Genomic DNA, 27,977 nt, shown 5'->3' on the forward strand with positions numbered 1-27,977 from the left:
ATCTCGAGATTTCAGCTCAAGCTTTAATGGCACATGGTTGAAATGCTGCAGTTTCTTAAGTCTCTTACTTGTTTTTCAGATTAGGAGAGAAGGAGGGTCCTCACCAAAACCTTCTCTGTCCTGTAACCAAACACAGCTCAAACCTCCACAGAGGGAGCCTGAGCAGCTTTCCTTATAGACTTATAGTGTAAGTTTACTCAGTTACAGCCTCCTCTAAACATCATCTCACCTACGCTTTGCACCTTCTGGCAGCTTGTCTTACCAAAGGACACTGAGACTATAACTGCATTATCTGGGCCATGCTGAAGCCAACAGTGCTCTTCATGTCTCTTCACTCATCCCAGCAAGATGGAGCCTGAAACTTCTGGCATTTTCTCCTGCAAGCACCACCATCATAAGTAACCAGTGCTATGCCCTAGCACCACCATCACAAATAACCAGTGCCCTGATCTAGGCACCATCATTGCAAATAACCAGCACCCTGCTCTAGGCATCACCATCACAAATAACCAGCACCCTGCTCTAGGCATCACCATCACAAATAACCAGTGCCCTGCTCTAGGCACCACCATCACAAATAACCAGTGCCATGCTCTAGGCATCACCATCACAAATAACCAGTGCCCTGCTCTAGGCACCACCATCACAAATAACCAGTGCCCTGCTCTAGGCACCACCATCACAAATAACCAGTGCCATGCTCTAGGCTCTAACACTGATTGTTATTCCACCTCAAGAGTTTTTTTTCCAAAGTGAAAGGAGAATCAGTAGAGATTTTCTTGTGTAAGTGCATAAGATTTGTGATAATATGCAAGTATCACCTTGGCATGGCAAATAAACTTTACTTATTCGTTGGCATTAGTGACATCCACACAGCCACAGGAACGGCATGGTCTTGTTTCATCTCATTACTGCACTGTCAGCAAAAGGAGAGCAGTAGGGCTGAAGTCCAACCCTCAGACACATGGGTGCTAATGGTATCCTGGCCTGGACCAGGAACAGTGTGGCCAGCAGGACAAGGGAGGTTCTTCTGCCCCTGTGCTCAGCACTGCTCAGGCCACACCTTGAGTGCTGTGTCCAGTCCTGGGCTCCTCCATTCAAGAAAGATGTTGAGGTGCTGGAAGGTGTCCACAGGAGGGCGCCAAAGCTGGTGAGGGGCCTGGAGCACAGCCCTGTGAGGAGAGGCTGAGGGAGCTGGGGGTGTGCAGCCTGCAGAAGAGGAGGCTCAGGGCAGAGCTCATTGTTGTCTGCAACTGCCTGAAGGGAGGCTGTAGCCAGGTGGGACTGGGCTCTTCTGTCAGGCAAGCAGCAACAGAACAAGAGGACACAGTCTCAAGTTGTGCCAGGGGAGGTCTAGTCTGGATGTTAGGAAGGAGGAAGTTGTTGGCAGAGAGAGTGATTGGCATTGGAACGGGCTGCCCAGGGAGGTGGTGGAGTTGTGTTCAAGAAAAGCCTGGACATGGCACTTAGTGCCATGGTCTTGTTGCCTGTAACTACCTCCTAACATCCAGCCTAGGCCTCCCCTGGCACAACTTGACACTGTGTCCCTTGTTCTGTTGCTGGTTGCCTGGGAGAAGAGCCCAACCCCACCTGGCTACACTTACCAGGGATGAGAAAACAAGAGATATGCAGTCAGGTCCACAAGGCAACACTGAAATGACAAAGCTTCTAGAATGACAAATGTATGGACACACATACAGACACACACACACACCAAATGCCTTTTAACATCAATGCTGATTTAAGGATCAGAGCAGCACAGGCTTGAACTGTTTGGAAGAGACCTTGTAGATCATCGAGTCCAAACCTTAACCCAGCACTGCTGAGTCATCACTAAACCATGTCACCCAGTAACACATCTTCACCTCCTTTAAACCACTCCAGGGATAGTGACTCCATCACTTTCCTGGGCAGCCTGTTAGAGGATTTGGTAACTCCTTCAGTGAAGAATTTTTTCCTAATATCCCATCCAACCCTCCCCTGGCTCAGCTTGTGGCCATTTGCTTTTGTCCTATTGCTTGTTAGTTGGAAGGAGAGACTGACCTTTTACCCAGCTTCCTCTCAGGGATTGGGCATGAGCAGTAAGGTCTCCCCTCAACCTCCTCTTTTCCTGGCTAAACAATCTCAATTGTCTCATTTTGCAAACTCCAGTTCTATCCCAGTTTATAAAGACCAAATCTCCTGGACATTCTCAGTACCAGTGTAGACACCAGCACCCTGTCTGGGAGGGGACACCAACAGTTCTGTCCCCTCCCTTATTCACTGACACCACCCATCCTAATCACCAGATGCACACAAAAGCTCCATTCTAGCACTGTAAGCTTTGAAAACTAGAGCTTAATTGTGTTAGAGGAAATTTTGGAGAAGGGATGTTTTTTCCAGCAGGATAACTGTCCTTTAAACATGGACTGCAGGAGAGCTATTATTACACGGAGTGGGATTCTCAAGGGGGTAAAAAACTACCAGGAAAACAAAACAAAACAACACAACCAATCCAACAACAACAAAAACCCCCAAACAACACAGAAAGCGTTCTAAAATGCATTGTACAAGACCTCAAATGTTGAGGCTAAGTAGATAATTTTACTGCTCTCATTCCCTGGCTGCTCACTAACCCTCAGGCACATGCTGGGGAAAAAAAATAATAATAAAAATAAAATCAATATGAAATTCCTTATGCAGTCCTGAGGTGTTCATAAAGAAAAATCAAAAGGAGAGGACATGGTTTCACTGGTTTCAGGGGGCTATGGATAAGACTGCTGAAGCTAACCCAAAATGATAAATGCAGTTAGTGTATACATAGAATCAACCAGGTTGGAAGAGACCTCCAAGACCATCCAGTCCAACCTGGCACCCAGCCCTAGCCAGTCAACCAGACCATGGCACTAAGTGCCTCAGCCAGGCTTTGCTTCAACACCTCCAGGGATGGTGACTCCACCACCTCCCTGGGCAGCCCATTCCAATGCCAATCACTCTCTCTGCCAAAAACTTCCTCCTAACATCCAGCCTAGACCTCTCCCGGCACAACTTGAGACTGTGTCCCCTTGTTCTATTACTGGTTGCTTGGCAGCAGAGCCCAACCCCACCTGACTACAGCCTCCCTTCAGGTAGTTGCAGACAGCAATGAGGTCTGCCCTGAGCCTCCTCTTCTGCAGGCTGCACACCCCCAGCTCCCTCAGCCTCTCCTCATAGGGCTTCTACCCACTCTTTTGTTTTCCAAAAAAAACCCAAAAAAACCCAAGAGATGCTAAACTGTTTCTCGAACAGTTCCATCCAAACAGCTAAATCAAGTCATACATTTCTTTACCGACATCTTTATCAATTTGGTAACATTGCACCCAGGTCATATTTATCTACTCAGAGAAAAACTAGCAGGGAGTGCTACTGACCATAGTGCAATGTTGCATCCAGGTCATATTTATCTACCCAGAGAAAAACTAGCAGGGAGTGCTACTGACCATAGTTCAACGTTGCATCCAGGTCATATTTATCCACCCAGAGAAAAACTAGCAGGGCTTACAATTGACCATTGTGGCAGCAGAGGTCTGCATTCTGGTGTTCGAATGTATGCAAACTGAAATAAGCAAGAGAGGAAAATTCATAGAGAAATCTGAAGGAAAAAAAACACAAAACAACTAAAACCAACCCCAAGCAACAAGCTCTAGGAAATGCTAAACAGAAATAGCTGGAAAGTCCAGGGCAGAAGCTGAGTCTGTGACCGTCCACGCATTGCCATGTATCACATATAATGAGTCAATGCCTGGGGCAAACTGTCTGATTGTCCCCATCTTGGTGGCAGCCCTGATAAGAAGTACAAGAAAAGACAGTGTTCTAACCACTGATACAGCACTGGGGCCTCAGCTCCAGACAGTGACATTAGACAAGCCACATGGGAAGGTTGTTTTGTAACCTTAACTGTGACAACTGAGAAGCTACAGCTGCAGCAGGGCTCGACTTGGATTTGGATGAGCCTTAGATTACACTGCCTGCATGCAGCTAACAGAGTTTACTCATGCCTGGCTATTACAAGTATGAGCCTCTGCCTCCCTGCCTTTTTCCCCTCAAGAAAAAGAAAATCGGAAAGTATTTTTGCTGCAGCCCTGCCTGGAGGATCTATAGCAACACAATCTTATTTATTACCTGTCACTTCTTCACAAACATTTCCTACTGTGTCAGACCAATCATTTATTATACCATTTCTCTCTGAGGTCTTAACATCATCTATCACCAGTAGTCACCTACCCTATTCCCTCTCTGGGCCTTTGCACTGCATGGAGACCACGGGCCATTGCTGTTTTCCATTTCATCACTCTTCCATTACCACTTGACCTGCCTGGAGCTGCCAACGTGTTGCTAAGGGTTCAATGGGGCACCTATTTTATGAGCCTTCCCTACCCACACCCTCTTAATGCAGGAGATGTCAATCTGCCTGTTTTGTGAGAACCTCATACCTCCTTCTTCCCATAAGAACAAATGGATGGAGGTTTCCTTCCCTGTGAGGAGTTGTGCTGGCTTCCTGCCCTCTGCTCCACACACACCTGCTTGTACCCTTAGCCTGCAGATAAGCATACATACATTTTTACCTAACCTTTCTTAAGCGCTGCAGGGAAGTGCTGGGAGTCTAAGCAAAGGTGCAGCTGCTCATGTAGCCATGAGGGAGAGAGAGCTGAACTTGCCAGGAAAGTAAAGGAGCAAAGTCAGCATTAGATAGAATCACAGAAACACAGAATCAGTCAAGGTTGGAAGGGACCACAAGGATCAGCCAGTTCCAACCCCTCTGCCATGGGCAGGGACACCTCACACTATATCAGGCTGTCTAGAGCCTTATCCAGCCTGGCCTTAAACACCTCCAGGGATGGGCCTTAATCACCTGAATCACCTCCCTGGGCAACCTATTCCAGGGTTTCACCACCCTCGTGGTGAAGAATCTCTTCCTAACACCACAGGATCATAGAATCAAGCAGGTTAGAAGACACCTCCAAGCTCATCCAGTCCAACCTATCACCCAGCCCTATCCAATCAACTAGACCTTGGCACTACAGGAAACACCTGGACAGCAACAGACTCAGCTCCAAATGGGTATGCCTCCCTCAGATCTCCCCAAAGGAGTCCACTTTAAGTACCATTACAGCCTCTGGTAAGATCCTTCATGCATTTATCTTCTCCCCTGCATTTTCAGTCATTTTCCTTAGCTCTTTTGGTTTTGAGAAGGTAAGAGTTTGTAGAGAATTTGTTGTAAAGAATTACTGTAGCTGTAAACAAACTTGTCTGGAAATTGCTTTCACTCTGGGGAGCAAGTGACAACCTTCTCTGCAAACAGCCTTCCTCCCTTGCTCTTTCTCTTTAGCCTTGTGAGGTGGGAACAGGCCATCACTAGATTTTCAGTTCAGAAAGGTAAAGGAGCATTCCTTTACAAGTTCACAGAAGAGCAGGACTGTCAAGATAAGACCAAGAGATACCTTGCCTGCATTCTTGATTACCACCAGCTGCGGCAGTCTGGGAGGGCTGATTTTAGGAGCAGCTAGCCCACGCTTTTGTACATGAGGGAAATGATATTCTCAGAGGTGTATACATATATACACTGCTAGGGCACAGGAAAAGGCAGATACTTGTAATAGCTGAAGAAGCAAAAGGAATTGCCTTAATTCCACACCCATTACAGCATATTCTTCTGTTTCCTTAGCACCAGATTAAAATAACTCTGGCCAGGTAATGTGTTTACAGTAACAGTAGGGATTCCATGCTGCTTAGGAATGTCACTGAATTACCTCATAATACTGCAGTGTCAAATGGCCAAAAAATCACTCAAATGATGGCAATGCAAGCTAGGAGTGTGGTGTGCTACATAATGTAACACAGGAATCCCAAAACCTACCATATCAGTTTCCCATGAGAGTGCTACACAATTTTATATTAATCATAGAACCAACCAGTTTGGAAGAGACCTCCAACACCATCCAGTCCAACCCAGCACCCAGCCCTAGATAATCAACTGGACCATGGCACTAAGTGTCTCAGCGAGGCTTTGCTTCAACACCTGCAGGGATAGTGACTCCACCACCTCCCTGGGCAGCCCATTCCAATGCCAATCACTCTCTCTGGGAAGAACTTCCTCCTAACATCCAGACTAGACCTCCCCAGCACAACTTCAGACTGTGTTCCTTTGTTTTGTTGCTGGTTGCCTGGCAGAAGAGACCAACTCCCAGTTGGCTACAGCCTCCTTTCAGGTAGTTGTAGACAGCAATGAGCTCTGCCCTGAGCCTCCTCTTCTGCAGGCTGCACACCTCAGGCTCACAGGGCTGTGCTCCAGGCCCCTCTCCAGCTTCATCACCTTTCTCTGGACACTTTCCAGTATCTCAACATCTCTCTTGAACTGAGGAGCCCAAAACTGGACACAGCACTCAAGAGGTGGCCTGAGCAGTGCTGAGTACAAGGGAAGAATAACCTCCCTTGTCCTGCTGGCCACACTGCTCCTGATCCAAATTATTATAACAAACATTATTATAAAAATATTATTGAAAATAATAATGATAAAAATTGGGTAGATGCAGCAATGACTGCAGGAGCTTCTTGGCTATGAAAGGGCATGTGTAAAACTGATTTTGGATATGCCCTTTATCTTGTACCTGCGGTCAGGGGTTTGTGTACCAAGTGGGAGAAGCATCTAATTCTCTGTAACTCAAAGCATTTTCTCATAATGCTTAAAAGAAGTTAATAAAACTTTGGGTTTTTTCCCGTGAACATGCTGTCCTGTCACCAGCACCACTGCAGATTCACATGCCCATTTAGACTTTCCTACCTGGACACAGGATCCTTTGCAAGGCGGCAGATCTGGCTCTCCGGGGACGCGAGCTGCTGCGCTTCTCCTGAGGGACCCTTAGCTGCTGAGTTTAGTGGGACTTTCAGCTTGGCACTTAACAACTAGCATCAAATTTGCAAATAGTTGCTCTGTGAGCTGCTTAGAGGCATTTTCAAAGTGGCAAAGAAGCAACTTCTGAAGGTTGATTGCCATGTGCTATCCCTGTGCCTTGGCACATCCCCCCCAGCAAAACACCAGCTCTCGGTGCTGGCCCATCCTTGCATGGGAGCTCCTGGTCAAGCATTTGGTTTGAGGTGCAGCAATTCTGCTTCACATAGCAAAGTAATAGGAATAGAACCAAGGTGGGTGAGTGGTGGGAAGCAGAGAGGGAGCTGGTGAAAGGTTTGGCCAGAGTATGAGTCAGGGCACTAGCAGATATGAGAGGATTACCATAGTTTACATAGTGTCCTCACAACCAGCCAACCAAGTCAGGGCTCCAGCACAGTGCTGGCTCTGGAGAGGTCATGAGCATCAAAACAGTAATAGTGTTACAATACCACAGTGTCCTCAGTCAGTGGTACCAGCCTGGGAGGGATCATGCAACCCTCTAGGATGCTATGGTTCCTGCATCAAAGAGCCTTCTGTGCACGCTGGGGGACAACCCTGTGTGGAATTGTCACATGTAGCACTGAGAAAAGATATTGTCTTTCTTATTAAAACCATGCTCACAGTTTAATGGCCTCAATCAAAGACCCCTCCTGGAAGAAACTTACACCTGAGACTGCACCTAGAGACACCTGACACTTGAGAAGTTGGATCTTTCCCATCCTTATTGCAAATATATGGCCCAGATACTGCTTACTTATTCCATAACTGCCCAAAAATTGTTTTCCTCCTGCCTGTAGGTGGAAATAGTGAGAATGGTGCTGACTGAAAGCCTGACACAGTCAAGGGAGGGACTCCCACTGATTTCAGTGTCTTTTGCATCAATCTAACTCTCCAGGGGCTGGCTGGTGCCAAACTTCAGCTGTTGGTAGCAGAACAATTCAGGAGAGAAACTGCTGAATTTTTGGTGTTGGTCTCTTTAATAATAATAACAACAACAACAATTATTATTATATTGTTATCATTATATTAATATTACAAAATATAAGTAATATATAAATGTTTAATAGTATAATTAATTGTATATAAAAATATATTATCATATTTATGTTGTTGCTATTGTTATTATTATTATTATTATTGTTGCCTTTTTCTTTAGCTTAGCAGCAGCACACTGCTCAACTCCCTAAGCAAACCTGCCTCACCTGTCCACAACCACCATCACATTGGCCCTGCCTCTGTCTCTCCTCACACAGTCGGTGGAGAGAGGTCACATAAAGAGAACAGAAAGAATGCTGTGAAGCTTTTCAGCTCCTCCTTCCTCTCTGCAGCCTTTATGCCATGTAAGCATCACCTAGACATTTTGTTTTTCTTACCAAAAGAAGCTATTATTGTTAAGGAGGGAGGTGGGGGGGAGAGAAAGAAAGGGGGGGGTGGGAAAGGAGGAAAGTAGATGGGATACCTTAAAATATTTCCCCTGAGCAGACAGATCAGCTACTTCTAGAGCAGTCAGCACATTTGATTCCTTTTTCTCTCTCTCTCCCATGTTTATCATTAAAACACGTCATGGCCATGCAATCATCACTGGAATTGAAAGTAACTCTGCACAGGAGCATTCTAAAATTAGAGAACGTCAATTAAAATTAATGCAGACTCAAAGTGCTGCGCTGCAAAGAAGCCAGAGCCAGCGGCTGAGCAAACACAACCCATATCTGCTAATTTCACAGCGCTGATACTCGATATTTAGCAGCTTTTCCTGTGCATGTTTCCCTCCTCTAAAAGCAGTGCCAGAGAACATCAGCCCAGGGCTTTGCTGAGACCTCCTTCTTACCCTGTCCACAGAGCAGGAGTTGTCCCATCCAGAAGGCTCCCAGTTTTCTGCTCTGGAGATGTCAGGCTGTGCTTCTCCCCACAGCAGCCTCCCTGGGCGCCCACCACCGCACATCCCACAGGCAGCTGGGGCCAGCCTGGGGGGGCCGTGGCCCATCCCGGTATAATGGGTATGCCAGCGCCAGTGGCGGCATTGGCCCGGGCGCGATTCCAGCGTGGCGGCCGTGCCGCACCTGTCACCGGGCACCAAGGGGGACAATCAGCTGCGCAGCTATTATTAACCACCCGCGCCGGGGGAGCACTGCAGGGCTGGCAGCATGACCCGTGCTCAGCGCAGCTCGTAGGGAAAGAGTCAACCAACTCTATTTAATACAGCTAGATCACACAACAGAACCCCAGACTTTGGAAAGGACCTCCAGAGGTCATCCAGTCCAACCTCCCTGCCAAGGCAGGATCCCCCACAGTAGTTAACAGGAACACATCCAGGCAGATTTAGAAAGAGAAGGAGACTCCACAACCTCCCCGGGCAGCCTGCTCCAACACTCTGTCACTCCCACAGCAAAGAAGTTTTGCCTCATGTTGAGGTAAAACCCTCCCTGTTCCAGCCTGCAGCCATTGCCCCCTGTCTTATTGCTGCTGACCACCAAAAAGAGATTGGCTACCCATCAGACTGTTTTAACTCAACCTGTCACTAAAGGGAAAACAAAACAACCCCAAGCCTGCATATCCCACTGGATGGATAACCTGCACACAAGTCCCAGAGCCACGTGCAGTCCTCTCCCACGCATCACATTAGCCTGCTCTTCTCCTCAGCAGTGGGTTTGGTCCTTCCACAATTGCTGGGCACAAATAGGAGAGGATCTATTTGTATTTGCTGTCTCTGCTGTCTCGGCACCAACAACCCCAGCCAGAAGAGAAAGGCCAGGCTGTGCCTGAGTCATGCTGAAGTTGACAGCCTCACAATCCCACTGCTTAGTGGCACGCTTAGATTTGTGGCTCCTGGGGAAGCACCACGGCAAGACAGTGGTGTGGCACGCAGCAAGAAAGTACACGAAGCTAGTGCTTTAAGTACCTCATTAAAAAACACTACTGAGCAAACCTCCCTGCCTAGCATAACCTGTAATGATGGCACAACGTGTTAACTCTCTACTTAAAACACCCACAGACCTTGGCCACCTTGGGTTTGGGTTTGTTGGGTTTTTGGAAGGAATTTTGTACAGATTTTGCTTTGCTCTGCTCCCTGGATACTGCACCTAGGGACACTTGCACTGCAGCAGCAATAAGCACCAGAGGGCAGCTTGAATACAAACGTCAGCTCCTACTCCAAATTCTCCAACAGAGCAGTTTACAGCAGGTCTTCTGCAGTCCTAGCTGTAAGCTTCTCTGATGCATCCATTTTGTCTCCATAAAAGGACTGTGTTCAAGATGAAAGGGATGGAAAAGCAGGAGCTGCAAGGCCCTGTTTTCTGCAGGAACTATCTGGAGGGAAGAGGATGTGACGGTGGCAGTGTTTGTGGAGATATACAGGTGAGGAAACTCTCATACTGGGTTGTGAAAAGTGTAAAGTCTTGCTGCTGGCTTCGTGCTGGCTGGATTGTTATTTTAAACCGTGTCAGGGACCAGATGGTGCCACTTAGGAAAAAAAAAAGAAGTGGTTATAAGCTAAAATTTAAAAATACACCAGAAGCATTTGTGAAAGTGTAGGAGAATTAAAGGGACAAACTCCAGAAGGGAACGCAGAAGAGACCCTGGCTTCTGAAGAAGAAAACTGCAGCAGCCTGAGAAAGACAAACCAAAACTGGATGTTTCCACTTGTGCAAAACATGGGAGGCTCCCTGGACAGCTGAACTAGAGGGGAAATGTGCCACAGCTGAATCCCTGCATTCCACCTGCATCCTCTGAGTAACCTTTTTGCTCCCCGAGGAAAAGAAAACTGATTCATTTTCACAGCCAAGTCTCTTTTGGTAGTAATATACAGATGAGGCCAATGCCTGGGCAGGTTCTCTCCTTCCCTGATAGATGTGCTGTTTGTTTACCTGACCAAATCAAGGTAGGATCACCAGACTGCAATGGCCAAACATTCTCTACTCATTCTCTGAATAACCATTTGAGTAATTAATTTTAAAACCCAAAAAATCACAGTGTTTCACTTCAGCCAAAACATTTATCTTTAGACTAAACCTTTAAAACAAGTACTTAACATCTGAATGTTTCAAATAGCATTGCAGGGAGATTTGGAAAAGTCCTCTTTGTGTTTTACAGCCTGGCAGAGGAAAGATGTCAGGTGATACAAGCTACATAACCCAGCCCACAAGAGAAAGGAACCCTGTTCTTAAGGAATATGTATTTAGATCCAGTTCTTTCAACCTTTGTGACATGTACCAAACTGGAACGTGGGAACTCTGTCTTCTCCTAGTGTGACACGATCTGTTAAGTGACAGTGTGCAGCTCTTTCTTTGCTGTGGTTTCTGTCAAAGGGGTTAAGCTTGCTGAGGAAGAAAACCACAGCCTTCCTTAAAATAGGAAAGCACCAACCATCAGTTTAGGAAAGGGTGTTTGGGGCTGAGGCATGGCTTGCAATATCCACCTCAGGATATGTGTGTCCTTAGAATTTTCATCACAAAGAATTCACTATCAAGTGCAGACCAAATCTGCAATGCTTGAGTGCAGGTAAGGGACTGTCTCACAGAGCTCTGTGCATGCTTGACCTTATTGTGACCCTTTAGTGTCTGAAGGGGGCCTACAAAAAGGCTGGGGAGAGACTTTTTAGCTTATCAGGGAGTGAAAGGACTAGGGGGAATGGAGCAAAGCTGGAGGTGGGGAGATTCAGACTGGAGGTGAGGAGGAAGTTCTTCAGCATGAGAGTGGTGAGAGCCTGGAATGGGTTGCCATGGGAGGGGGTTGAGGCCTCATCCCTGCAGGTGTTTAAGGCCAGGCTGGATGAGGCTGTGGGCAGCCTGCTCTAGGGTAGGGTGGCCCTGGCCATGGCAGGGGGGTTGGAACTGGCTGATCCTTGTGGTCCCTTCCAACCCTGACTGATTCTATGATGGGCTTTAGCTGCCTGCTTGCAGCTTCTACCACATGTGGGCCAATATGCCAGCATGTGACACTAGAAGGGAAGCACACCAGAGCAGAATCTGACATGCTAAGCCACAGTCTCCACGAGAGTCATACAAACACAGACTTGGGAAACTACTTATTTTCTCCTTTACTCTCAGCCTCCAGCCCTCTGCTCTTTGGTCTAGTAGCGAGCCAACCAACCCTGCAGGCACAGTGTGTTCCCTTTTGGCCACCATTGAGCTGTAATTCAAGAACCTGAGCACAGCTGATATAATTACTCAATATTGCACAAGCATGACCATGAAACAAGCTGCTGAGACACTGGCATGAGGCAGGTGCTGGACCTGGATGTGCCTGCATGCAATCTCCACCAAAGATTTTACCTTGCTATTGAGTACTCTCACACATATGTTGATTTTTCTTCTGTATTCTATGATTCTATGATGATTTGGTGACTTGAACATTTCTCCTATGAAGAAAGGCTGAGAGCCCTGGGGCTGTTTAGTCAGGAGAAGGCTGAGAGGGGATCTGATCAATGTACAGAAATATCTGAGGGGTGGGTGTCAAGATGAAGGTGCCAGGCTCTTTTTGGTGGTGCCCAGTGAGAGGACAAGGAACAACAAGTACAAGCCAGAACACAGGAGGCTCCACCTCAACACATGGAGACACTTCCATATGAGGGTGAAGGAGCCCTGGAATCATAGACTCATAGAATCAACCAGGTTGGAAGAGACCTCCAAGATCATCCAGTCCAACCTAGCATCCAGCCCTAGACAATCAACTAGACCATGGCACTAAGTGCCTCAGCCAGGCTTTGCTTGGATGCCTCCAGGCATGGCGACTCCACCACCTCCCTGGGCAGCCCATTCCAATGCCAATCACTCTCTCTGACAACAACTTCCTCCTAACATCCAGCCTGGACCTGCCCTGGCACAACTTGAGACTGTGTCCCCTTGTTCTGTTGCTGCTTGCCGGGCAGAAGAGACCAACCGCACCTGGCTATAGGCTGCCCAGAGAGGTTGTGGAGTCTCCTTCTCTGGAGACTTTCAGAACCCATCTGGAGGCATTCCTGTATAGCCTGACTTAGTGATCCTGCTTTGGCAGGTGGTTTGGACTCAATCTGCGGAGACCCATTCCAACTCCTAACATTCTGTGTTTCTGTGATTCCCAGTCTAAAGGGAACTGAACCCAACCAAAGGCCCTGTCCACTATGTTACAACTAGAACGCACCCTGTAGGAGATGTCTGTAATTTCAGACTTGCTATATGAGTAGAATAGATAGGATCCATTCTAATAAGACCAAAGCAATATCCATGTTTCCAGCTAGTCTGGACATACAAAGGAATATCCACATATTTCCACAACAGGACTTTTAACTTGGCAGAACTCCTGAACCACCAGGCTAGAAGTTTATTTTTGAACTCTGTGTCAGCCACCCTTTAATTATTATTATCCCAACAAAAAATTGAAGGTCTTGAAGCACATGAATCTGTTCTCATCTTTGGTTACTAATAACCATCCAGTTTTTGTTCTGACTCAGTGTAAGTGTATCAGTTGATCTGGAAAGCAGCAACACGTGCAGGTCTCCGTGGGGTGTGCAGAACGGCGTGCGTGTGATGTGCAGGGCTGGGCTGTAGGAGATAAGGCTGAGCAGCAGCTCCTCTGAACTCCTCCAGTCCTGAACTCAGATATCCAGCATGTCCTAGCTCCATTCCCACACAAGTCTGTAATTATGCTGTCTCTGCCACTCTGGGGAGGGCTGGATTGATCATCAGGTTAGCACAAAATGAGTTCCAGGCCAAGCCTCCTGTGATAAATTGTCTTAATGGTTTCTAAAATAACTCCTTGGGACTTTGCTGCACCTCCTGTCAGGGCAGCAGCTCCTCACTGTATCAGAGCACAGCTCTGCAAAGGGGGTAGTAGTTGTGAACACATGCACAGGGATCTCTCTGTATCCTGATTCTGCCCTCTACTCTGGTGTGACCCCACCTGCAATGATGTGTCCTGCTCTGGAGTTCTCAGCACAGGAAAGACGTGGACCTGTTAGAGTGGGTCCAAAGGAGGCCACAAAAATCATCACAGGGCTGGAACACCTCTGCTATGAGGACAGGCTGAGAGAGTCCAAAGGGGGCCACAAAAGTCATCAGAGGGCTGGAACACCTCTGCTATGAGGACAGGCTGAGAGAGTCGAAAGGGAGGCACAAAAATCATCAGAGGGCTGGAACACCTCTGCTACGAGGACAGACTGAGAGAGTTGGGTTGTTCAGTCTGGAGGAGGGAAGGCTCATACCTTATTGCATCTCAAAGTACCTAAAGGGGGCCTTTAAAAAAGATGGGCACAGTCTTTTTAGCAGGGTCTGTTGTGAAAGGACAAAGGAAGACGGTTTTAAACTAAAACAGAGGAGATTTGGACTAGACAGAAGCTGAGGCTGGTGAAGCACTGGCCCAGGCTTTCCAGAGAGGTGGCAGAAGTCCCATCCCTGGAAATATTGCATGTCAGGATGGACAGGGCTCTGAGCATGCTGATCTAGTTGAGGATGTCCCTGCTCACTGAATGGGGGATGGGTGTTGGACTAGACTGCCTTTAAAGGTCCCTTCCAAAATAAACCATTCTATGATTTTATGATTTATTAGGACTCAACTTCTCCTGCAGCAGCAGAGGTCAAGGGAAGAACCTAATCCTACAGTGACATGGACCTGTTACTGAGATATCTCACATATAAATTTATATAGCATGAACTGAAACAACTGACAGAATCATGGAAGGGAGAGAAGCAGTGTTCAAAACTACCTCATATATTTTACCTGCAGATGAAAGCACAGCTCCCAAACAGCACAGAGGTAAAAAGCTCCAACAGTTTTTACTTGCAAAGAGGAAACACAGTGGAAAAAATATCAGAAAAGGAGTTTAGGAAAGTAAAAGGCATCTCACCAGGGGAAATTTGCACCATGCAATAGAGTATATTCAGATCCTAGACCAGAAATGCAATGCAGGCTCACAGAATGGTGAGGGCTGGAAGGAACCTCTGGAGTTCATCTAGTCCAAACTCTCTGCTAAAGTAAAGTTCACCTAAAGCAGATTACACAGAATTACATCCAGGTGGATTTTGAATGTCTCTAGAGATGGAAACTCCGCAACCTCTCTGGGCAGCCTGTTCCAGTGCTCTGCCACCCTCACAGTAATTTTTCCTTATGTTTAGGTGGAATTTTCTGTGTTCTAGTTTGTGTCCATTGTCCCTTGCCCTTTCACTGGGCACCACTGAAAAAGAGTCTGGTTCCATCACCTTGACACTCACTTTATAAGTATTTGTAAGCATATATAAGATCCCCTCTCAGTCTTGGGCTGCCCAGGGAGGTGGTGGAGTCATCATCCTTGAAGGTGTTCAAGAAAAGCCTGCATGAGGCACTTAGTGCCATGGTCTAGTTAACTGGATAGAGCTGGACTGGATGATCTTGGCTGAATAGGTTGGACTGGATGATGTTGGGGGTCTCTTCCAACCTAGTTGATTCTATGATTCTTCTCTCCTCCAAGCTCAAGTCTCTCAACCTTTCCTTTAAGAGTGATGCCCCAGTCCCCAGCACTTTTCCTTTGTACATAGCTTTTGGCACATCAGCAGTGCTACGTCAGGGGTAATGGCAACTCCTTGTTCAGCCCTCTTTTGGGCACAGCTTTACAGCAGTAACCTCCCTGATACATATCTCACCTTTTGGACTCCCCTGTGGGCTCGGCAAGGACTTTCCAGGCAGAAGTTTGTGCTGACCACAATAAGGTCTCTAAAATTTCCTGGCAAGTGATGTCAATTAACAGTGCTGCTGCTGCTGCTGTGTGAAAGCAGGGAAATGAAGATACAGGAGCAGAAAATAGATATCAAGACTGACATAAAGTATGGGGCACAAAGGACAGGAAAAAGAATGAGTTCTGAGGAGGTAACACCAGATTGAGACTCAATTTGTACACGAGGAGAAATGATCCTGTGGCCTCATATCTTTGCTTTTTCTGACCAACACAGCTTCCTGACCGCAACCCTGCCACGAGGGGCTGTGAGGCTTCTGACATGAACCTAGCTGTGCCCATGAGCTGACAAATCCAAACTGCCTCCTGCCCGCAGCCCCTGCTGTGTGCCAAATTGCTGTGTGTGTGCTGCTGCACAGCTTAGCATCCCTGCTCGCTGCTTGCCAAGACTGTCCCCCTCCCAGTCTCTCCAGTAGAAAGCAGCAAGCAGTGAGGGAAGTGGGGGGGAAGACAGAGGCACAGAAAGAGAGGGAGTGTTCAGTGCACTTAGAAAGCCAACTTTTATTTTTAGAGATGTGGAGCAGTGCTTGAGTACAGCTTATTTTCACCTCAAATGGAAAAAAATTGCTCCCAAACAGAAAAAAAACCCCAAACCAACCAATAAATCAGATGGAAATTCAGCATTAGCATACCTAAAACTGCCCTTGAATGATTCAAGAGCCTAGCTGAAGGAAGAAGGAGAATTAAGAAGTCCTAATGAGCAGAGATTGGGGCACATATATCCGCCCTCACCAAAGATGCAGAAGTGGTCCAGCTTTAGAAGCCCTCCCAGCCAGCCACCTGCTCTGCACTGGCCTCCTTGTCCTCTTACAAAGCAACTCGTGCAGAAACCAGGCAGCCAGAGTGCGGTGGCAGAGGTTTTGGGAAGGACCATTTGGATCACTGCAGGCACTGTGATGCTATCCCATATGGCTGTTTAGAGTAGGAAGTGTGCTCCAGCAATTCCAGTAAGAGGAATTGCACCAGCTGAAGAGAAGGGGAGGCAGCAGAGATGAACAGAGGGAGTAGGAAACACAAGTGTGACACAGAAGCTCAGTGAGCTGTCAGCCTCAACACCTGACCAATACCTCCAGCAAAAGCTAAGGGATGAGGCACTAACACTAGAGATTAACAAGAAAAGATACTTCTAAACCACTCCTGGTAGAAATCAGGACTGCATGACTGTTATGCAAGTGTGTTTATCCGTGTTCTGCTTGCTTTTCATAGGCTTGTTTTAGTTGGAAAAGACCTCTAAGATTATCAAGTCCAACCATCAACCTAACACCATCACGGCCATTAAACCATGTCCAGAAGTACTGTGCCCACACATTCCTTGAACAACTCCAGAGATGGTGACTCCGCCACCTCCTTGGGCAACCTACTGCAATGCCTGATCACTCATTCAGTAAAGAAATTTTCCCTAATATCCAATCTAAACCTCTCCAGGCATAATTTCAGGCTATTTCCTCTCCACCACCTGATGCTTGAGAGAAGAGGCTGACTCCCACCTCTCCACAACCTCCTTTCAGGCAGTTGTAGAGAGAAAGAAGGTCTTCCCTCAGCTGCTTCTTCTCCAGACTAAGCAATCCCAGGTCCCTCAGTTATTTCTCATCAGACTTGTTCTCCAGACCCTTCACCATCTTTGCTGCCTTTCTCTAGACATGCTCCAGCACCTCATTGCCTATCCTGTAGTGAGGGGCCCAAAATCGAGCACAGTATTCAAGGTGCAGCCTCACCAGTGCTGAGTACAGAGACGTGATTGCTTCTCTACAGCTACTGGTCACACTGCTCCTGATACAGGCCACGATGCTGCTGGCCTTCTTTGCCACCTGAGCCCACTTCTGGCTCATGTTTAGACAGCTAGCAACTGACATTCTCAGGTCCTGTTCACAGGCTCACAGGATGTCAGGGGTTGGAAGGCACCCAAAGAGATCATTGAGTCCAACCCCCCTGCCAGAGCAGGACCATACAATCTAGCTCAGGTCACACAGGAACACATCCAGACAGGCCTTGAAAGTCTCCAGAGAAGGAGACCCCACAGACTCTCTGGGTAGCCTGTTCCAGTGCTCTGGAACCCTTATAGTAGTTTGCCCTTGTGTTGAGGTGGAACCTTCTCTGCTGCAGCTTCCATCCATCCCAGGGAGCAGTGAGCAGAGTCTGTCCTCCCCTCTCCTGACCCCCAGCACTCAGATATTTATAAACATTTATCAAATCCCCTCTCAGTCTTTTCTTCTCCAGACTACAAAGCCCCAAGTCCCTCAGCCTCTCCTTTCTGGCCACTCTGCCCCAAGCCTGTAGTGCTGCACACATATGTTGCTCTGCTCAGTGCAAGGGAACACATGCAAAAAGAAGCTGTTCTTGACTCAGTTACAAAATACTCCAAGCCAAGTTCAATCCTAGTTGTCAGTTGCTCAGAAAAAAAAACAAAGCCAACTTAGAATCACAGAATCAGTCAGGGTTGGAAGGGACCACAAGGAGCAGCCAGTTCCAACCCCTTGCCATGGGCAGGGACACCCTACCCTACAGCAGGATGGCCACAGCCTCATCCAGCCTGGCCTTAAACACCTGGCTTTGGGGGAAGCTTGAGACTTTTCTGCACCTTTTCGGAAGAAGGTGAAACTGAAAATGACACTAAAACCAGGAGCACATTTCTCTGGTTGCTCCTTTGACATCCATATACTGCAATAGTTTCCTTTCAGTAACACAGAATGAGTTTCCCAAAGTCATAAGGGGAGAGGTGACACTGAAGATTAGCAGAGTAGTGAGAAGGCAGCTCCTCTGCAGAGCTCAGTCATCTGGCAGCAGAGGCAGGTGACCTGCCAGTCATCACAGGTCCAGCCTAGCCAGGCAACTTTCATTTCCAGAGCCTGAGTTGGGCTGCTGCCTGGCACAAACGAAGCAGAGCACCAGGAGGTTGTTAAGGGTGCTTGCTGAGCTGTACTGCTATGGCTGGCACAGCCATTTCTAAGGAAGATGTATTTGCCTGAAATAGAACCACTTCCAACGTTTACACTTTTCCCCTCCTCATGCCTGACCAGCAGAAAAGGAAGGCCTGCAGTGAAATGAACAAGTCCATTTTTGGATGGCAAGGCAGGCTGAGCTAGACCTCCTCACTGCCTGGAACCCTGAGAACATCCTGGCTTCAGGTCTGGAGTAATCCTTTGGAATTTTTAACCTCTCCTTTGTGAAATGATACTACCTACAAGTTTATCCCTGTCAGAATCTATTAGCAAGTACAAACATCGACCAGAAGAAGAGCCCTTACATTTTCTCTTTAAAAATGCCAGAGGTTTTGTGTTCTTAGTGTTCACATTCATGTGTTGGTTAGCAACAGCATTTCCAGCTGCACTGAAAATGTCTTCACGATACAGAGCAGAGAGCAACTTCGAGGCAGCATTACCAGCCAGGCAAGCCATAATTATATTTCACTCACAGCTCCCTCCCCCACATTATGTGTGAGGCATGTTCCATGATGCTACCAGATCCACCCTTAGCATCACTTAACAGGGCCAACACACATTTTACCTCTCAGTTCCCCTCTTAGAAAGCTTCCTACTTGAGAGCAAGAAACAGAACAGACATTACTAACTCCAATCTCTGTCTCTGATGTATTGCAGTCATCTCCCTCTCATTAGCATGCCTCTAGTTTTGGGTGGAATAAGGCACCTTTGTCTAGCTAAAAAAAATCCCTTTCCCCAACTCATGATGCTTATTCTGTCACATGCTTATTTATAGATCTGTTATAGTGGATAGCAAATGGCTGCTCCACCCCTTAGATATAGATCTGTCGTGAGTCAACTTAATTAGCAAGACTAATACTCAACTGGACAAACATCTATTAATCTCCTGATTAGTCTCCAGCCTGGAATCATTGCTGTCATTCTGGTATTCATCTCTCACAGCCAGTGATTCCTTACATGGAATCAGAGCATCTATTTCAACAGTTCTCTATCCTTGTGGAAGCTGGCAGCACAAAACAAAAGAGTTTCTGTCCATCCCTCTGCTGAAGCTGGATTTGACAGTGACTATTTCTGCCAAAGGATCATCTGAAGGCTGCAATTTAACCACTGAAATCACAAGAAAAGGAGAAACACGAAGAGGGCTCCTGCTGCACAATCTCAGCTGTGATTAGCTTGCAGAGCAGCAGTACTGCATTACAGCTTTCGTTCTTAACAGCTCTGCAGGACCTATTCTGAGATTAGCACTGCACAAAAGATACTGTAAAAGCCTGGCTCAACTATGTAGAAGAAGGTTTGTGGGTTTCATGCTCAAGTTTGCATAACAAAATAGCTATGCAAAAATGCTCATTTTCAAAACCACACTTCTCAAGATCTCTCAGGAAAGTGAAAAGGGGAGGGAAGCTCACCCATGCTGGACTACTTTCGGCGACAGTACTTTTGGCGACAGCACTTTCAGCCTCCCTCCCTAGAGTTCCAAAAATCAGACACAAGTGTTGCATTGTCTGCTCTCTAGAGTAGAAACCCATCTGGCAAGCCAGCCTGATTTCTTAAAACAAGCTCATGGACCATATTGTGTCATTGCTTTTTATGCAAACCAACCCCTTCTAAATTTCAGGGGGAGGAGAGTTCAGCTCTGATAAGCAGGATATGGATACAGTCCGTGGGGTTCTGCTTAATGCCTGAAGATTATTCCAAACAGGAAACACTCAGACAAATCTACAAAGGAACTGGCACCACAGATACAGTTTTCTTTCCTAATGCATGATTTAGACATTTGAAGCCACAGAACAAAACAGAACAACCGCAAAAATCCTTACTTACCTGTCCCCCTTAAGTCCTCTTCCTCAACAAGCTGTGCATTTGCTCTGTAAGAGAAACAGTGGACAGTCAACAACAGGTTCTGACCATCTTTTTGTCTTGCACTTATTGAGACAAAGAAACTTAGAATCATAGAATCAACCAGGTTGGTGGACACTTTCAAGCTCATCCAGTCCAACCTATCACCCAGCCCTGGCCAATCAACCAGATCATGGCACTAAGTGCCTCAGCCAGGCTTTGCTTGAACACCTCCAGGCATGGTGACTCCACCGCCTTCTTGGGCAGCCCATTCCAATGCCAATCACTCCCTCTACCAACAACTTCCTCATAACATCCAGCCTCTACCTCCCTGGCACAACTTTAGACTGTGTCCCCTTATTCTGTTGCTGCTTGCCTGAGAGAAGAGACCAACCCCACCTGGCTACAGCCTCCCTTCAAGTAGCTGTAGACAGCATGTAGATATGATGTCTACATCATGTATTCATCAGGCATTCACATAGACATGAATGAAAGGTGCCCATCATAGTCAGGACAGGAGAAGAGTGGAAAGTTTTCTGACAGAGTTAGATGTTGTTCTGTCTCTCTTTCAAGAAGTCACTGAGTTGTACTGAAGCACACTCTCGCATTTTCTAACAAATGAAGATGAAACTCAGGGTTGGGATGAAGAGCTGGGATTATCCTTTTAATTAGCATTGTTCCAATTACATACACATCCTTTATGTGCATATAGCAGCCCGAAGCAGTGTGAGGAGCAGTGCCCACGGGAGGGCACACAACTCACAGCCTCACTGTAGGGAACAAGATTCAGGGATGAATGTGAGAACATTACTGCAACACAGACCAAATACAGGTACATTGCCTGGCAGTGAAGCCTAGTTTAAGAAAGTAAATGCAACACAAAACAGTTAAGACTTTTTAGAGCACCTCTGGAAAGCGAGCAAAGCACCAGCCAAGGGGCAGTGGAATGGAACAAGACAGTTTGAAATGCAAAGAGAAAAATCAGAGAAGGAGCATGAACGCAAAACCAGGATGGCATTGGCCAAGGATGCTGCCCCTGCCATCTGCCTCCACTGCCTGGCAGACACAGCACCCTGCATTTCTGGCTGAGCATTTAGGAAAGCAAAAGGCCATATCTCATTACAATTCCTGCCTGCAGATGTTCAGTGGAACCACCATGAAGACCTGAGACAGATGATGTAGTGGTGTTTTAGAAGTAAATAGCAAGCTCTTTGTTAGAAGTGCATGAGGGAAACAGAAGGCTAACAGCTCATGGGCCACTACAGTAAATGAAACCAGCACTCATTTTTTTTACATGAAGACTATGAGTGATAATCACTCTTCCCCATATTGTACTTCACTTCCCTTGGTCTTTAAAGGACAGTAATAAAGCACCCCTGTCCAGGTAGCAGTAGGGGTTTTGGTAGGTGAACATTATCAATGTATTGGTATATATCTGTATGCTTTAACACTATTTTAAACGCTACAGCATCAATTTATTTGACATCCTCTCATGACAGACACACAAATGGATGAACTTTTAGTTTAAAATGGATGACAGCAAGGAAAAAGAACAGAATGCAGAACATGAGGCAGTTGTGTAGCCTGACAATTTATAACACTACCTGCCTTCTGTTGCCTGGTTATTTATGGCTGGGTGGGGAGATAAAGGAAAGAGGGATCGTTGCAGGGAGGACAGCTTAATTTAAAACATTGTCACTTGTTCCTGTTAAAGCCAGGAGTCAGGCTCTCAATAGATGCAACAGGTGTGCTGCCTCTCAGCAGATCCACTAATAACAAAATCAATTTAAAATAAAGTGTTGCTCAAAGAAAGATGAATGAAGAGAGAACAAAAACATCTGCCTATGGACTGCGAGGTTTGAGCTGAGCCAGAAATTAAAAGCCTCCCCAGCTTCCAGCTCCACGACAGAGCAGAGGTTATGGACTGCACTCTCCTACATGTCCTCTCACAGTAAACACACCTTCTGCCTTCCTATATTAGAAGTCTGTGCCCAGCATTATGGGTTCATATTCTAGACTTAGACTCAGATAAAGGCTTCATCCTACTGAATCTTCCTGAAAAGCTGTCCAGCAACACAAGCACAGGTGGCTGGAGGCAGGAGGATAGTTCCAGCATCATCCAGAAGACAGGCAGCACAGCCAGTTACAGACCGGCTGTCTGTTGGGTCTGCAATGCACCAAGTCGAAATGCCTCCAAGGACAGAAAGCAATTACACCTTAAAGCCAGGGCTCAGTGAGAATAAAGGCATAGCACTGTTTGCATCCAGGTCTGTGAAATACAGAGCATCCTGCTTTGGTTTTTCACCATTTTCTGTCCTTGCCCTCTCCCCACTCACTCAACAACTCACACACCAACTGGGTAGGGGTAGTTGGGGTCTCAACTCCAATAGTTTGCAAAGTGTTTTCATGCTTTAAGTAGGAATATTTTCCACTCCCAGAGATGCACAAACAGATCAAAATGGCATACATTATGAACTGAACTTGGGTAAATATCCCCATTTTCACTTCAAGAGGAAGATAGATAGAAGCAGTGTCTTCCCTAGCTATATACTCCCTTCATGGATGATAACAGGGGAGGGGACAAACTCTTCTCAGATGTGCCTTTTGACAGGACAAGGGGCAATGGATATAAACTACAGCACAGGAAGCTCCACCTCAACATGAGGAAGAACTTTTGTACTGGAAGGGTCCCAGAGCAGTGGGACATTGAGGAGAGGCTGCTGCTGGTCTCTTCTCACAAGTAACTGGAGACAGAACCAGGGGGAATGGCCTCAAGCTAAGGCTGGAGAGGTTTAGATTGGACATTAGGAAAGGTTTTTCATGAAGAGAGAGGTCGGGCACTGGAATGACCTGCCCAGGGAGGTGGTGGATTCAACCACCCTGGATGTGTTTAAAGGTTGTTTGTATGTGGTGCTTAGGGATATGGTTTAAGGTGAATCTTGTAGAGCAGGGTTACAGGTTGGACTTGGTGATCCTGAGAGGCTTTTCCAGCCTGGATGTTTCTGTGATTTCTGTAACAGGCTGTCCAGAAAGATTGTGGAGTCTGCTTCTCTAGAGACTTTCAAGCCCTATCTGGATGCGTTCCTCTGCCACCTGCACTAGATCCTATCGTCCTGCTCTAGCAGGGGCAGTTGGACTCAAAGACCTCCAGTGGTCCCTTCCAACCTCTAACATCCTGTGATCCTGTAAATTCATAAAACCTGCTTAGATTAACATTTAAAAAGATGAGGATGTGAAAGAAATACATAAAACCCCTAGTGAGTGCAGGCAGACTTTTCCCAGCTCTCTATTTGCATTAATATCTGTCGAGTCCACCTAGGCTGAAGTCAGCTGAGCTACACTAATGTAAAAAGAAAAGCAGTCCCATCACTTTTAACTCGGGCCCTGGCTGCAGCCATAAATCTATTGGAAAGGAAAGGGAATGGGCACTCAGTCACGCTCCAGACTGTTACAAAGGTAATAAAAGTGCTGCAAGCTCCACACGAAATTCATAAATCCACCGTGCGTGTACAGCTGCAACTTTCGGGTTCACACCAGAGCTCAGCAAGAATGGAGAAGGCTGAAGCATCAGTACTCTTTGCTCTCACAGAGCATAAAGTTACCAAACAAACCAAAAAATAGTGTTCCTACCAAGCACACTGCCACGACAATCAGCAGTGACATCACAGCAAGAATCTGCTGTTCCCAAGTGTTCCCAAAATAAAGAGCAGGAACAGATAATTGGCAGGTCAGGGACTGCCACGAGATCATTGCTGCCCACTACTACCTGAAGGGAGGCTGTAGCCAGGTGGGGGTTGGTCTCTTCTCCCAGGCAACCATTAATAGAACTAGGGACACAGTGTCAAGTTGTGCCAGGGCAAGTATAGGCTGGATGAGGAGGAAGTTGTTGCCAGAGAAAGTGATTTGCATTGGAATGGGCTGCCCAGGAAGGTGCTGGAGTCACCGTGCCTGGAGATGTTGAAGCAAAGCCTGATGAGGCATTTAGCGCCATGATCTAGGTGACTGGCTAGGGCTGAGTGCTAAGTGGGACTGGATGATCTTGGAGGTCTCTTCCAACCTGGTTGATTTTATGATTCTATGATCAGGTAATATTCCTGCACAGCTCTGGATGACAAGGATTATAACCAGATGTGCTGGTTTGAGGCTAATTGGAATATTTTACTGAGAGAGATTAAATCCTCAGCTGTGGGAAGAAAGAAAAAAACTAGAGTACCCTATTGTGATGGTTTGGGTGTTACCTGTCTCCCCACTCTTATAAAATCACTCAGACTAGACCCAGCTGAGCTGGAAATGAAGGAATGAACCTTGATATTTACAGCTTAGCACAATATACAAGCAGATATTTACAATCTACACAGCTATAGACAGAAATAGACAAGCTAAAAGCAATACAGAAACACAACAGCACTCCCAGAAACCAGAGTCCCCAGGAGGGGCTCCCAACCACCCTTCCACCCCTCCACCTTATCCCAGACTTTGCCTTACATTCAAGGTGAGTTTGGAGGATCAGTCGGGGGGTTAGGAAGCAGGATTAGTTAACACAGACAGCAAGTAAGGGAGAGAAGTGCATGCAGCCAAAGCCAGGGGGCAACTCTGCTTTCTACATTTATGTTCTTGTTTTCATACATTTCAGCAAGCCTATGAGTGCAGCAGACATCACTGTTGTTTCCTTTTCACAGCCTAACCTCTAATTCTTCTCACCAAAATACTCCAGCTAGCTTCCACCTAGCACATATACATCACTCATTCTTCTGCTGAGAAATGCAACTACTCAAATTAAAGATAAGACACTCACTTCTCACACACAGCTCTCAGTTCTGCTCCTTCTCTCTCTGGTGGTCTGGTCTGTGTGGCTGTATCTGCCTTAACTCTAATCTGACCTAACCCTTTATTTCCTCTAACTTCCTTCTTGTCTTTTTGACATTTCACCTCAGATCTGCCCAGATTTATCATGGGATTGATCTGTTGATTTCTGAAGGGAAAGAAAGAGGGAGGGGGGAGGAGGTTTGGGTCAGGAGCCTCATGGCAATGTGATTGTTTTGCGGAGGGGTATTGCATTTCTGTGTTACTTTTAACTTATGTATAACTGTAAAGACTTGTGTGTATTGTATCTAGATCTATATGCTTGTATATTGTGCTAAGCTGTAAATACAGCTTCATTCCTTAACTTGCAACTGGCTGAGTCTAGTCTGGGTGATTTCATTGGGTGGGTGGGTGGGTAACTCCCAAACCATCACGCCAGAACAGAAAATTATGTGGATGATTCCTACATGAACAGCATCAACAGCTGAAGAAAGAACTGTTTCTGCAACTGTTGAGAGCCAGCAAAGCAGCACTCTGCTGAGTGCAGAGCAGTAATGAGATTATAGCCTTGTCCTATGCCACCTTCTTTTAAAGAGAAACATCTCTGACCAAATAACATCTGGATAGAGCAAGACAACTTTCAAGTCTGACTAAATAATGGATAGGGTAAGACAACTTTCAACATGGCAATGCTGGGGTTTGGTTTTGTTTGTCTGAATAATCACTGCACTAAACAAAAATAAAAGAGAAGAAAACCCATAAATATAATTGAGATAATTTCTCTTTTATCCTCTATCTTTGGACTCTGTTTCCACTGCTTATTTAAACACTTCCTGCCTGACTCTTCCTCTTGAATTTTATTAGGGTTATTTTCCAAAGATCTCACCAAGGAATACTTACTCTTCTAGCTGTGACTACAGCTACTAAGATCCAGCCCTCTGGCAGTAACTCAGTCAAAAGAGCATCAATTCATCTTGCCATCAGCTCCCACCCCTACCTTACTATGCACTTGCAGCCAAAGCAGACTGAAGGCAAGCTGTATCTGCTGCAAGCCCTGAAAGTCTTCTTCCTCTACTGATTCTGATTTTGCAACATGCAGAAGGATCAGTGCTGGGCCCATTCCTGTTCATTACCTCTACTGATGATCTGGATGAGGGGATTGAGTCCAGCATCAGTAAGTTTGCAGATGACACCAAGCAGGTACGGATCTGTTGGAGGGTAGGAGAGCCCTGCAGAAGGACCTTGAGAGGCTGGATGGGTGGGCAGAATCCAGCAGGATGAGATAGACCAAGGCCAAATGCAGGGTTCTACACTTTGGCCATAACAACCACAAACAGTGCTACAGGCTGGGGACAGAATGGCAGAGAGCAGCCAGGCAGAGAGAGAGCTGGGGGTGCTGGGAGAGAGGAGCTGAAGATAAGGCAGCAGTGTGCCCAGGGGGGCAGCAGAGCCAATGGCATCCTGGCCTGGCTCAGGAACAGTGTGGCCAGCAGGACAAGGGAGGTTCTTCTGCCCCTGTACTCGGCACTGGTCAGGCCATGCCTTGAGTGCTGTGTCCAGTTCTGGGCTCCTCCATTCAAGAGAGATGTTGAGGTGCTGGAAGGTGTCCACAGGAGGGCGCCAAAGCTGGGGAGGGGCCTGGAGCACAGCCCTGTGAGAAGAGGCTGAGGGAGCTGGGGGGGTGCAGCCTGCAGCAGAGGAGGCTCAGGGCAGAGCTCATTGCTGACTACAACTACCCCCAGTCTTCTGGTTTTTTGAGTCATATTTCTCACTAACTGCCTCCTCCACCACTCCATTGAACAATGTCACTCACTACCTGTGCAGAATCACACTGCAATTTTACAACAGGACCTTTGACAGGGTAGTCCCAAATTCTAGTGGCCAACTCACCCATCAGCAAAACAAGGACCCAGGATCCAGAATGTCATGGATGTCACTTAAGCATGAAAATTGCTACAGATACAGCAGAACAACTATCAGGTGGAAGCCCATAGGGTTAAAAAAAGAGCATCTCAAGTGCTTAAATACACTATTCTATAAACTCCACGTACACCTTTTTGCTTTTTCTTTTTTGACACTTGTCTTTTTAAAAATATATTACTGTTTTGACGTCCCAGTTCTGGGCACATTTCACTCCTGCCAACACACTGTTTGTTTTTTGAATAACTCAGAACAGACGAAGCGTTGGTCCAGAGACAAGAAATCCTCCAAACATCTGTCAACCACTTCACCCCCAAGAGCTGAAAGCAAATTCTGCCAGCAGCTCTGCCCACCCTGCTGCATTGAGGCTGCAGGAGCTGTTTGTGTGCCTTTGGGGCTGGTCAGGCAGCTGAGGATGAGGGAAACAGCACTGCTCCAAGCTGCTGCGGTCTGAGGCTGCCTGTGAGGTGTGGAGTGGGGCAGGGAGAAAGTTATGGATAATAAAAACCTCCTGATTGTCCTACAGTGGTGCTGAAAAGCAGAGAGGTTAAGCATTCTGTGGCACAGGAGGGGCTGGAAAAGGAGAAAAGAAGCAAAATCCATCCTTGTGCAGAAAGCAGGTTTGTGATTTACCTCAGATTTTGAAGAGACTAATGGCATATCTGCACAGATCCTTTGCTTGGCACTCCTAAACAACCCTTAAGCTCTCATGGGATGAGAAAGGGCCAGGCAAAACCACTGGAGAACTACCAAGGAATGGGGAAATGTCAGGGGTTGGAAAATGGATGGAGAGGACCCTGGTGTGCCTCATGCTGATCTCCAGGAAGCTAGTGGATGATAACCAGCGATGCTATGCCTGGGGCGAGAAGGAAGCAAAGCAGAGCTCATGGTG

General features: G+C 46.7%; 1 protein-coding gene across 1 annotated transcript in view; it reads right to left on the reverse strand.

Annotated features, from left to right (window-relative positions):
• Nucleotides 1-20,370, reverse strand: part of ARPP21 (cAMP regulated phosphoprotein 21) — a 239,183-nt gene extending 218,813 nt beyond the window's left edge. The window contains exon 1 of the mRNA XM_064169992.1: nucleotides 20,348-20,370. The gene's annotated coding sequence lies outside the window, so the exon portion shown is untranslated. The remainder of the gene's footprint in view (nucleotides 1-20,347) is intronic.
• Between the last annotated feature and the right edge of the window lie 7,607 nt (nucleotides 20,371-27,977).

Source organism: Pogoniulus pusillus, chromosome 32 (assembly GCF_015220805.1).
Source record: "Pogoniulus pusillus isolate bPogPus1 chromosome 32, bPogPus1.pri, whole genome shotgun sequence".
NCBI classification, from domain to species: domain Eukaryota; kingdom Metazoa; phylum Chordata; class Aves; order Piciformes; family Lybiidae; genus Pogoniulus; species Pogoniulus pusillus.